This window comes from Populus euphratica, unplaced genomic scaffold (assembly GCF_000495115.2).
Source record: "Populus euphratica unplaced genomic scaffold, PopEup_1.0 scaffold207.1, whole genome shotgun sequence".
NCBI lineage: Eukaryota > Viridiplantae > Streptophyta > Magnoliopsida > Malpighiales > Salicaceae > Populus > Populus euphratica.
The window spans coordinates 73,316-84,434 of NW_011500092.1; positions in this window are offsets into that span (position 1 = coordinate 73,316).

Here is an 11,119-nt window from a genome sequence, read left to right on the forward strand (position 1 = left end):
TTCATGTGGTCTCTAAGTGTTCTAGCACGGTTATTCTCATTATTTTCATTATGAAGTGATTGATTATCTTCTTCAGCCATATTTTCTGAAAATGATGAGGATATCCTAAAAAGTCTACCACTTGATGTACGTGACCACACTCTCATGCACGTGTAGGAATAGAATAAAAGGAAGAAGAAAACAAAAGAAAAAGAAACACAAGAAAAGAAACAAAGTTATATACAAGAAAAGTGAAAGGAGAAAATAAAATAACTATTATAATTTATACAAAACTTACCTCCCCGGCAACGGCGCCAAAAACTTGACACGACGAAAATATTGATGTCTTCTCCCAAGTGCAGGAGTGTCGAAGTAATAAATAACCCGGCAAGACCGGGGTCGAACCACAGGGAGGTTATTTGTACAAATTATAAACAACAATTATAAATAATAATTATAAACAACAATAATAATAACAATAACAACAACAATAATAATAGAAGCAATAATAATACTAATAATAATAGTAGTAGTAGTAGTAATAATAATAATAATAATAATAATAATAATAATAAAGAAAAAGAAGAAGAAGAAGAAGAAGAAGAAGAAGAAGATGATGATGATGATGAGAACTTAGAGATGAAATATTAATGTAAGGATTAAACAATAATAATAACAAATGTCAAGGTTAGAGGTTCCACTAATGGTATATCAAACAAGTATAGTATAAACTCTTATTATTGAATTGGAAACCACACACAAAGGAGGTTCCAATCAGATTATATATTGTTAACATGATTACATTACTCATCTTATTCAATTAATGCTAATACTTGTAAATCTCGTCAAGCATTCATGATTATAACTTATGTTAACAACAAATCAAGTTCCTTTCATAGCTCAGGTGTCGGTTATACCATACATTATGGGCTATGAAAGTGCCAAGCATTTGTTGTACCAAATGTTATACAACATAAATCAAGATTAGTCATTTAACAAGCAAAGTATTAAAAAGTGAACAAGATAACAAATATAAAACATGTTAGTATCAAACATTAAAGTCCATATTAAGTTTACATTATACTTATTCTCACACCATTAGTGTAACCTTTTCACCTTGACATAATTAACTTAGCTAGACATAATGAAAGAAAGAAAAATAGATAAACAAAATAAGAACATAAAAGTTAACTAAGTAAAGGAAAGGAAATGAAAGGCATAAACTTAATATTAATGAAAGCAAAGCATAAACATTACAAAAAATACAAAGAGAGAAAGGAAGAGCATGATCTTGATCTGGAAACCAAGATGCTTAAATGCATGGCAAATGCCTCCTTTTATAGGCCAAAATTGGGAACTATTGATTTGATGACTAATTGATAAGTGGGTGGCCAACTTTTGACTTGGTGACAATCCTTATCTTCTCTTGTCTGCCCAAAACGTCATTGATAACGTCAAAATTAGAGCCAGTTGCAAACATGAAAGTTGTAGGCAATTGTCTCAGCTTTCTTGTGTAAACAATTCAGCTCATTTGGACTTCTAGAACTCCAGATATGGCCAAAATACCGAACAGTGCTTGGGCTGGAAGACAGATTCGGGCTTCTTTGTTGTTGCTACAATTTGGACTTGATAATGGCCTTTTTAGGTCTTGGGCTCCATATGAAATTTGTAGGCCTATGTCTTACCTTTCCATCCATATAAATTGGACCTAAATCTGAGATATATAGCTCTATATATGACCCAATTACCGAACAGTGTTCCCGTTTGGATTGCACCGACCTCTCTTTTCTAAGTTTGGCCATCTCTTTATCCTTGCAATTTAAGTTCTTCAAGTCATCAATCAATCCTTTCATTTATGTGATAGGCCTGCATTAAAAATAGACATTTACCACAAATTATAGGTATCTTATATTATTAGATACATTATTATAAAACATATTTTAGTTAAGGAGTTATTGATACTTCAAGTGCAAAATGATGATATAAAACCATGATAAAAATGCACTTTTAAGTACTAATCAGTACCGAAGATAAAAGAAACTTTTTGAGTAATGTGCAAAATTTTTATTAGGATGACCCCTACTTATTCAATTATTTTCCTGATCAAATATTTCAAAAATGCATTCTCGACAATGAGGTAAGTAATTTCATTAAATTTTGTCACTCTAAGGCACGTGTGGATCATTTCTCGTCAAAAAAGAGAATTGTAGAAATCTTACAAAGCAGATTTTATTGGCCCACTATATTCAAGCAATCACATGCATTCCGCAAAACCTGTGAAAATTGTCAAAAGGTGGGATTTATTTCAAAACATAGAAAGTCTTTAGATAATCTTCTATTGACTCATAAGTCTCATCATAGTCGAGATAAGCATCGTGCAATTCATGATTTATGGCCAATATTCCATAAGGAACATGCTCGACATAGTCTTGGGAATCTGACTAAAAAAGACCCTGTTTGCCAATTTTTAAGAAAACTGGATGGGAAGCCTATCCCCGACCCATAGAGGGTGTTTAAGCCGTTCTTGGACATAAAACCAAGGGACGATATGAGCCACAATCACAATTGCGATTTGAATTTTGTTTGTAAAAACTTGTGTCTTTTGGTTTTATTAATAGCATAATATTTGTGTTTTGTTGTTTCTTATATTTGTTTAAGTGTGTTTCAAGTTTGTTAGTGTTCGTTATTTCAGGTGATATCTTCTATACTCTATCTTTCTACCTTAGAACATTGAGGACAATGTCTCGTTTTGGTTGGGGGGAGAGGGTAGTAGTTGATAAAAAAAAATTGTTTTCTATTTCATAAAGCATGTGCAAAATTGTTGGTACTATGATGGTAGAGTAAGGAGAACTTTTTATGACTCTTGAGACGCATCTTAGTAATCATTCGTAACAAGGTCTATCATAATACTTCTTGAAATATTCAGATTTGCAAACTCTCGTATTGTTATCACTTAATTCTGCTCATATACTTATTTAACATGTATTCTTAAACTTTAATTTACACACACACACACTTTAAACATATGATTGTGGGTTGCATATTGGATTATTATATTATTTATGTTCTTTTGTTAAAGGTAATAACTAAGGGAAATGGAAAGTATATAATTAAAAAAAGAAAAAATATAAAAAAAGAAGAAAAAATGATAATAATAAAAATGTAAATAAGTTTGGTTTCGTAGCCTCCCTAACCTAAGCAATTAAGCTCGAAGGGGTGTTTTAACATCTAATACCCTAAAGTCAACTGACTGGGGAGCTATTGGCCTAACGCTTGTTACATGGGTTTAGGAGAAAAGCTTAAGGGATTCAAACATTGCACTATCTACATATTAGTATCTGCGACCCGAGTTACTAAGCTCATAGGGGTGTCTTAACACCTAATGCCCTAAGACCAACTGGTCTGGGAGTCATTAGCTGAAAGCTCGTTACATGGGTTAAAGATGCATGATGCTTTTAAATTATATGTATAAAAGCTCGTTACATGCCCTAAGACCAACTGGTCTGGGAGTCATTAGCTGAAAGCTCATTACATGGGTTAAAGATGCATGGTGTTTTAAATTATATATATATATATATTAAAAAAAAAACAAGAAGACAAAAATAATAACCCAACCCAAGGAAGTTAGCCTTAAATATTAGAACAAAAATTTTGTTTTCTTCCAATAAAAGCCCTATAATTATGTGTTGATATATTGAGTATAAAAGAAAGGTTTATTAATATCTTATTAAGAGGTATTGAGCAGATATATAAATTTAATGAGAGTTTGTTTATCTGGATAGATTAATGGAAGTTGAATGATGCATACCTTGCTTTGTGGAATTTACAAATTATTTTTCTATTTTAACGTTTTGATTACTAGGGACTAGTAATAAGCTGTTTGGAGGGTGTGATTAGTACTTAAAAGTGCATTTTTATCAAGGTTTTATATCATCATTTTGCATTTGAAGTATCAATAACTCCTTAACTAAAGCATGTTTTATAATAATATATCTAATAATATAAGATACCTTTAATTTATGGTAAATGTTCATTTTAAATGCAGGCTTATCACATAAATGAAAGGATTGATTGATGAATTTAAGAACTGAAATTGAAAGGATAAAGAGATGGCCAAACTTAGAAAAGAGATGTCGGTGCAATCCAAACCGGAACACTGTTCGGCCAAACCTAGAAAAGAGATGTCGGTGCAATCCAAACCGGAACACTGTTCGGTAATTGGGTCATATCTGGAGCTATAGATCTCAGCTTTAGGTCTACTTTATATGGATGGAAAGGTAATACATAGGCCTACAACTTTCATATGGAGCCCAAGATCTAAAGAGGCCATTTTCAAGTCCACATTGTAGCAACAACAAAGAAGCTCGAATCTGTCCTTCAGCCCGAGCACTGTTTAGTATTTTAGCCATATCTAGAGTTCTAGAAGTCAAAATAAGCTGAATTTGTTACACAAGAAATCTGAGATAATTTCCTACAACTTTCATGTTTTCAAGTGGCTCCAATTTTGACGTTAGCAATGATGTTTTGGGCAGACAAGAGAAGATAAGCATTGTCACCAAGTTAAGAGTTGGCCACCCACTCATCAATTAGTCATCAAATCAATAGTTCCCAATTTTGGCCTATAAAAGGATGCATTTGCCATACATCTAGGCATCTTGGTTTCCAGATCAAGATCATGCTCTTCCTTTCTCTCTTTGTATTTTTTGTAATGTTTATGCTTTGCTTTCATTAATATCAAGTTTATGCCTTTCATTTCCTTTCCTTTACTTAGTTAACTTTTATCTTATTTTTCTTATTTTGTTTATCTATTTTTCTTTCTTTCATTATGTCTAGCTAAGTTAATTATGTCAAGGTGAAAAGGTTACACTAATGGTGTAAGAATAAGTATAATATAAACTTAATATGGACTTTAATGTTTGTTACTAACAAGTTTTGTATTTGTTATCTTGTTCACTCTTTAATACTTTGCTTGTTAAATGACTAATCTTGATTTATGTTGTATAACACTTGGTACAACTAATGCTTGGCACTTCAGTAGTTCATACTATATGGTATAACCGACACCTGAGCTATGAAAGGAACTTGATTTGTTGTTAACATAAGTTATAATCATGAATGCTTGACGAGATTTACAAGTATTAGCATTAATGGAATAAGATGACTAATGTAATCATGTTAACAATCTATAATCTGATTGGAACCTCCTTTGTGTGTGGTTTCCAATTGAATAATAAGAGTTTATACTATACTTGTTTAACATACCATTAGTGGATCCTCTAACCTTGATATTTTTTATTATCATCATTTAATCCTTACATTAATATTCCATCTCCAAGTTCTCATCTTCTTCTTCTTCTCTTTCTTTATTATTATTATTATTATTATTATTATTATTATTATTATTATTAGTACTACTACTACTACTACTACTACTACTATTATTATTATTGTTATTATTGCTATTGTTGTTGTTTATTATTGTTCTTTATAATTTGTACAATTAACCTCCCTGTGGTTCGACCCCGGTCTTGCCGGGTTATTTATTACTTCGACACTCCTGCACTTGGGAGAAGACATTAATCTTTTAGTCGTGTCAATATGATTTCCTTTTTACTTTCTCATATTTAAAATCCTCTTTTCTTTCCTTTTATTTCTACTCAACCCTTACATTCAACAAATAGAGATCATTTAGTGTTTGTGTTTTCGGTGGATCTAGTCTTGGGAAAGAAAAATAGTTTTTAAAATCAGCAAATTATCTTGGTCAAGTGCTAGTTGAGAGAAAGATTCATTTAGTGTGTGGGAGAGGCAGCCTTGGGTCAATTGGAGGTGTGTCAATAGCTATATTTTTAGGAGGTAGTCAAGTTTTGGGGGTCATCCTCAAAGCTTTAGCATAAGGGGATATCATTAGAAAAATAATTGGAGAGGAACTATAGGTCTTCACAATGTATGCTTAAACGAATGCAATATTTAACCATGTTGATATCTTCATTGCCTTACTAGGTGGTCTAGGCACATTGGAAGAGATCTGTCATATCTCCTCTTGGGCCCAACTGCACATTCATCATAAACTCATAAATCTATTAAATGTTAATGGTTATTATGATAAGTTGTTATTGTTTCTTGATTATCCTGTAAAATAGAAATTTCTGACATCTTCTGCACGACAGATCATAATCTTTGCTACTACTGCTAAACAATTGATTGACCAACTATAATCTTTCATTCTTGTAATTGATCCCTCCATGAGTCGTATAAATTGATTATCTAAGGAAAGCCGTAAAAAGCTTAGATTAGATTTGAGTCTTCATTTGTGAATTTTTATGTCTTTTGTTTTTATTATTGTATTTTATTGTTTTTTATATTTGTTTAAGTGTGTTTTAGGTTTGTTAGTGTTTGTTATTTTAGGTGATGTCTTCTACACCCTATCTTTCTATGTTAAGACATTGAGGACAATGTCTTGTTTTGGTTGGGGGAAGGGTAGTAGAAAAAAAAATAATAACTAACTGTGTTTTCTATTTCATAAAGCATGTGGAAAATTGTTGTTACTAGGATGACAGAGTAAAAGAGCTCTTTTGTTAAAGTGACTCTTGAGACGCATCTTAGGAACCATTATTAACAAAGTCTATTATAATACTTCTTGAAATATTCAGGTTTACAAACTCTCGTATTATTATCACTTAATTCTGCTCATATACTCATTTAACATGTATTCTTAAACCTTCATTTTCACACACACTTTAACATATGATTGTGGGTTGCACATTGGATTATTACATTATTTATGTTCTTTTATTAAAGGTAACAACTAATGGAAAGAGATAGTATATAATTTGTAAAAAAAACAAAAAGCAAAAAAAAAGGAGCAAAAAAAATAATGATAATAAATATGTAGATAAGTTTGGTTTCGTAGCCTCCCTAATTTAAGCAATTAAGCCCGAAGGGGTCTTTTAACACCTAATACCATAAAGTCAACTGACTTGGAAGTTATTGGATCAATGTTTGTTACATGGGTTGAGGAGAAAAGCTTAAAGGAATCAAACATTGCACTATCTACATATCAGTATCTGTAACCCGAGTTACTAAGCTCATAGGAGTGTTTCAACACCCAATGCCCTAAGACCAACTGATTTAAAAATTATTAGCTAAAAACTCGTTACATAAGTTAAAGATACATGAGTTAAAGATGCATCGTATTTAAAGTTATAAAAACAACTAAAATCTTAGCCCTTGTAAAATAATTCTTTTAATTTAACTCTTCTTAATTCACCGAGTGCAGCGAGAGCTTAGCCTCGGTCTCCTCAGCATCAGCCTTCAACCTTCGACCACTACTAGCAGTGGGAACTGCTCTTCAGCAGTCAACATCTCTCTTATCTTTTCAGCAACGTGAGCAACAAAGATTTCTTCACCAGTAGCTCTCTCTCTCTCAGCAACAGAGTTTGCTTCTCCTCACACCAGCAGCTTTTTCCTCAACTTTGCAACAGCAGCATTGTGAACAACAATATAAGATTCAACCAAAAAAACAACAGAGGCTTTTCTTCTCAATCACAGCAGCAAAATTCTTCCTCCTTGCCACAGCAGCACCAGAGATTCTTGTATCCCCGCCGCAACAGTAGAACTCATTCCAAGCTGGAAGAAGTAGAGGTGGTTCTCCCTAATCAACAGCAGCAAACTTCAACCAGTCAACCGATTGCCAACAAAAATTAAATCGGTCGACCGGTGGTAGGTTCCTGTTGCCGTGATGTAATCGTGACCAATAACAGGAGTATGAATAATAACACCACCTCAAAGCATGAACTTCCAACTTGTAGTTATGGAATATTCTTGTATGAATGATTATATGCTTCATGGGCAGGGTTTGGAAGTAATATGACGACTTGGATTGAGAATGATACATGAAATGAGTCGGTCATAATCTTATTCCTTCTTCTGTTTTTTTTTTTTTTTTTTTTTTCCCCTTTTTTTATTGGGGTTTTTTTTTATTTTCTTTTTTTTTTTTTTTTTTTTTTTTTTTTTGCGCTACTTTGATTGCGAGTTTTTATAATAGTTGATTTGCTAACAAATTCAATATAGAAAATTGAATTGTAATAACAAATAGCGTAAGTTTAGATTACGTGGGTCATGAAATAATGAGTTGATAAATGAGTTAAATGTCTTGATTTCAAGCTTCAGATCTTGATTAAGCTAGATTATTTTGTAATTAATTTTGAGTTTAATATATATATATATATATATATATATATATATATATATCCTTTCCTATATAATATACTATAGGTTTTTTATATTAAATAAATAAATTTCCTTTTAAAAAAACAATTCTTTTCAAAAAATACATTTAAATAATTTTATTGCATGTGGTTAAATCCCTAAAAAAATTATATTTGTATATTTTAGCATACGAAAAAAATCACATTTTTTTATGCATATTGTATTTAATAACTTGTTTATGAAAGCCAACAGGACTTGGCTTAAATTAAAAAATATAAAAAAAATTGATTTATTTAATTAATATTTGGAGCATAAATTTTATAATGTAATGCATATTTTGATTTTAAATTAAATGAATTGAAAAAATAAAATGTTAAAAATTAATTATAGACTTTAATAATTTGGGTTATAAAATCACATTGTAAAGTATATCCCCGGGCATTAAAAATATAAAATAAAAATAAAAATAAATACACCATTAAAATTTGTGTCTTAAAAATGTTAGATTTTAGCTTGATAAGGTAGAGACCTTTTCATTAAGAGAGATTATGTCATGCGTCCACAGAAATAAAAACCTTCTTATTGAGAAGAATCTTTCTTGAACTTTAAACAGACTAAGAAAAAAAATGATCTAAAAAAACAATCACTAATATAGCTGACATCATTGTACGAGTAATAATAATAGTCATAGTAATAATAGTAATGGTCGTGGTCGTGGTCGTGGTGGTATACCATATGATTGGGTTATGAAAGTGCCAAGTATTTGTTGTACCAAGTGTTATACAACACAAATCTATACTAACTATTTAACAAGCAAAGTATTAAAAGTGAACAAGATAACAAATACAAAATATGTTAGTATTAAACATTAAAGTCCATATTGAGTTTACACTATACTTATTCTTACACCATTAGTGTAACCTTTTCACCTTAACATAATAAACTTAACTAAATATAATAAAAGAGAGAAACATAAATAAACAAGATAAGAACATAAATAAAATAAAAGTTAAATAAGTAAAAGAAAGGAAATGAGAAGTATAAATAAGATATTAATACAAGTAAAACTTAAGCATTACAATAAAAAGACAGCAAGAGTATGATCTTGATCTGAAAACCAAGATGCCTAAATGCATGACAAATGCCTCCTTTTATAGGCTAAAATTAGAAACTATTAATTTGATAACTACTTGTTGAGTGCATGGTCAACTCTTGACTTGGTGAAAATCATTATTTCCTTGTCTAGCAAAAACATCATTGCTTATATTAGAATTCGAACAAACTTAAATCATTAAAGTTCTAGAAAATCATTAAAGGTCATTTGGACTTCTAGAACTCGAGATATGGGCTAAGTACTGAATGTCTAGGCTATAGGACAGATTCAAACTTTTTCGTTATTGCTAGAATTTGGACTTTCAAACAATAGAATTAAGTCTTGCCTTTCATATAAATGTTTTAGGCCTATATCTTATCATTCCATTCATATAGAGCATACCTAAATCCAAGATCTACAACTTCAGATATGACCCAATGACCTATTAATATTCCAATTTGGGTTGAACCAGCATTTATTTTCTAAGTTTAGCCCTCTTTTTGTCCTTTCATTTTTAGTACTTAAACTTATCAATCAATTCTTTTATTTATGTAATATGCCTGCATTTAAAATCAACACTTACTATAAATTAAAGATATCTTATAGTATCAGACTTGTTATTATAAAACATGCTTTAATTAAGGAGTTATTAATCCTTCAAGTGCAAAATGATGATATAAAACCTTGATAAAAATGCACTTTTAAGTACTAATTAGCAACTTATATGGGTAGAGTGTATTAAGAGTAATACATCTTTTCCGTGCATAACTAGTTCTCTAACCTAGAATCTTGTAGACTAATAGATTTCCTGATGATCAAAATATCAAACGGTGAATCTTAAACCTTTCAAAATCATAAATTTATGATTAATCCCAATGCACTAGAAGCCCCTGTAACCCAAGAAAAAAAACATGTCATTCGATGTCATGCACGCCATGATAGACATGTTGGGCACCCGATTTCTTTTTCAAAAAAAGAACAAGCACCATTAGCTACTCCAAATTTTAGCCACTAAAAAGGTGATAAAAAAATTAACATTTGACTTTTAAGACTCAAAAAAAATCATTTTCAACCTTTTGTTTTACTTGAAAATACCTAAAAAACACTTTAGAGACATTAATAAACTCATTTCTAACCTTCAATCATCTTTAATCCATAAAAAATTCATTTGAATATGTAAAAACTTGAAGCCTAATTTCTAGTCCGATCTACTTATTACAGTAAAATAAATGATCAAAAACTTCAAAATGATATACCAAAATTTTATTTTTTTAATTATTGGTAAGTGGTCAACCGATAACTTTATTTTTTTCTTATTTTTTGATGTCACTCTTCTCTCTTAGATTTAGAGACTAAAAATAAATAAAATAAAATTTTGAACAAAAAATAAAAATCCAAACAACAAAAGGGGAAAAATGAAAAACATGAAAACAACAAGGACCAAAATTTTAAAAAAACATGCCTCATGAATAGTAAAAAATTTGAAAGAATTTCTTTTTTTTTTCATTGTCAAATTTAATCTTAAAAAAATCTCAATTATTTTTAATTAATAAAATTAGATTAAATTATATCATGTCAAATCAAGGACCAACTAAAAAGCACAATAACCCAATCTCAACCTCAAGTCCTAGATAATGAATGTACATTTTGGATAGCACGTCGCCAGAATAATAAGTTATCAACCTCAAGTCCTCGATAAGATGTGTAAAAAACCACAATTAATGATGTAGATACTCATTTTGAGACAGAACCACACATCACCAAGAATATATTCCAAAAATATATACTGGAAGGTAACGCTTCCCCAGATGGAGAAGTGCTAACTCAATCTGAAGCAGC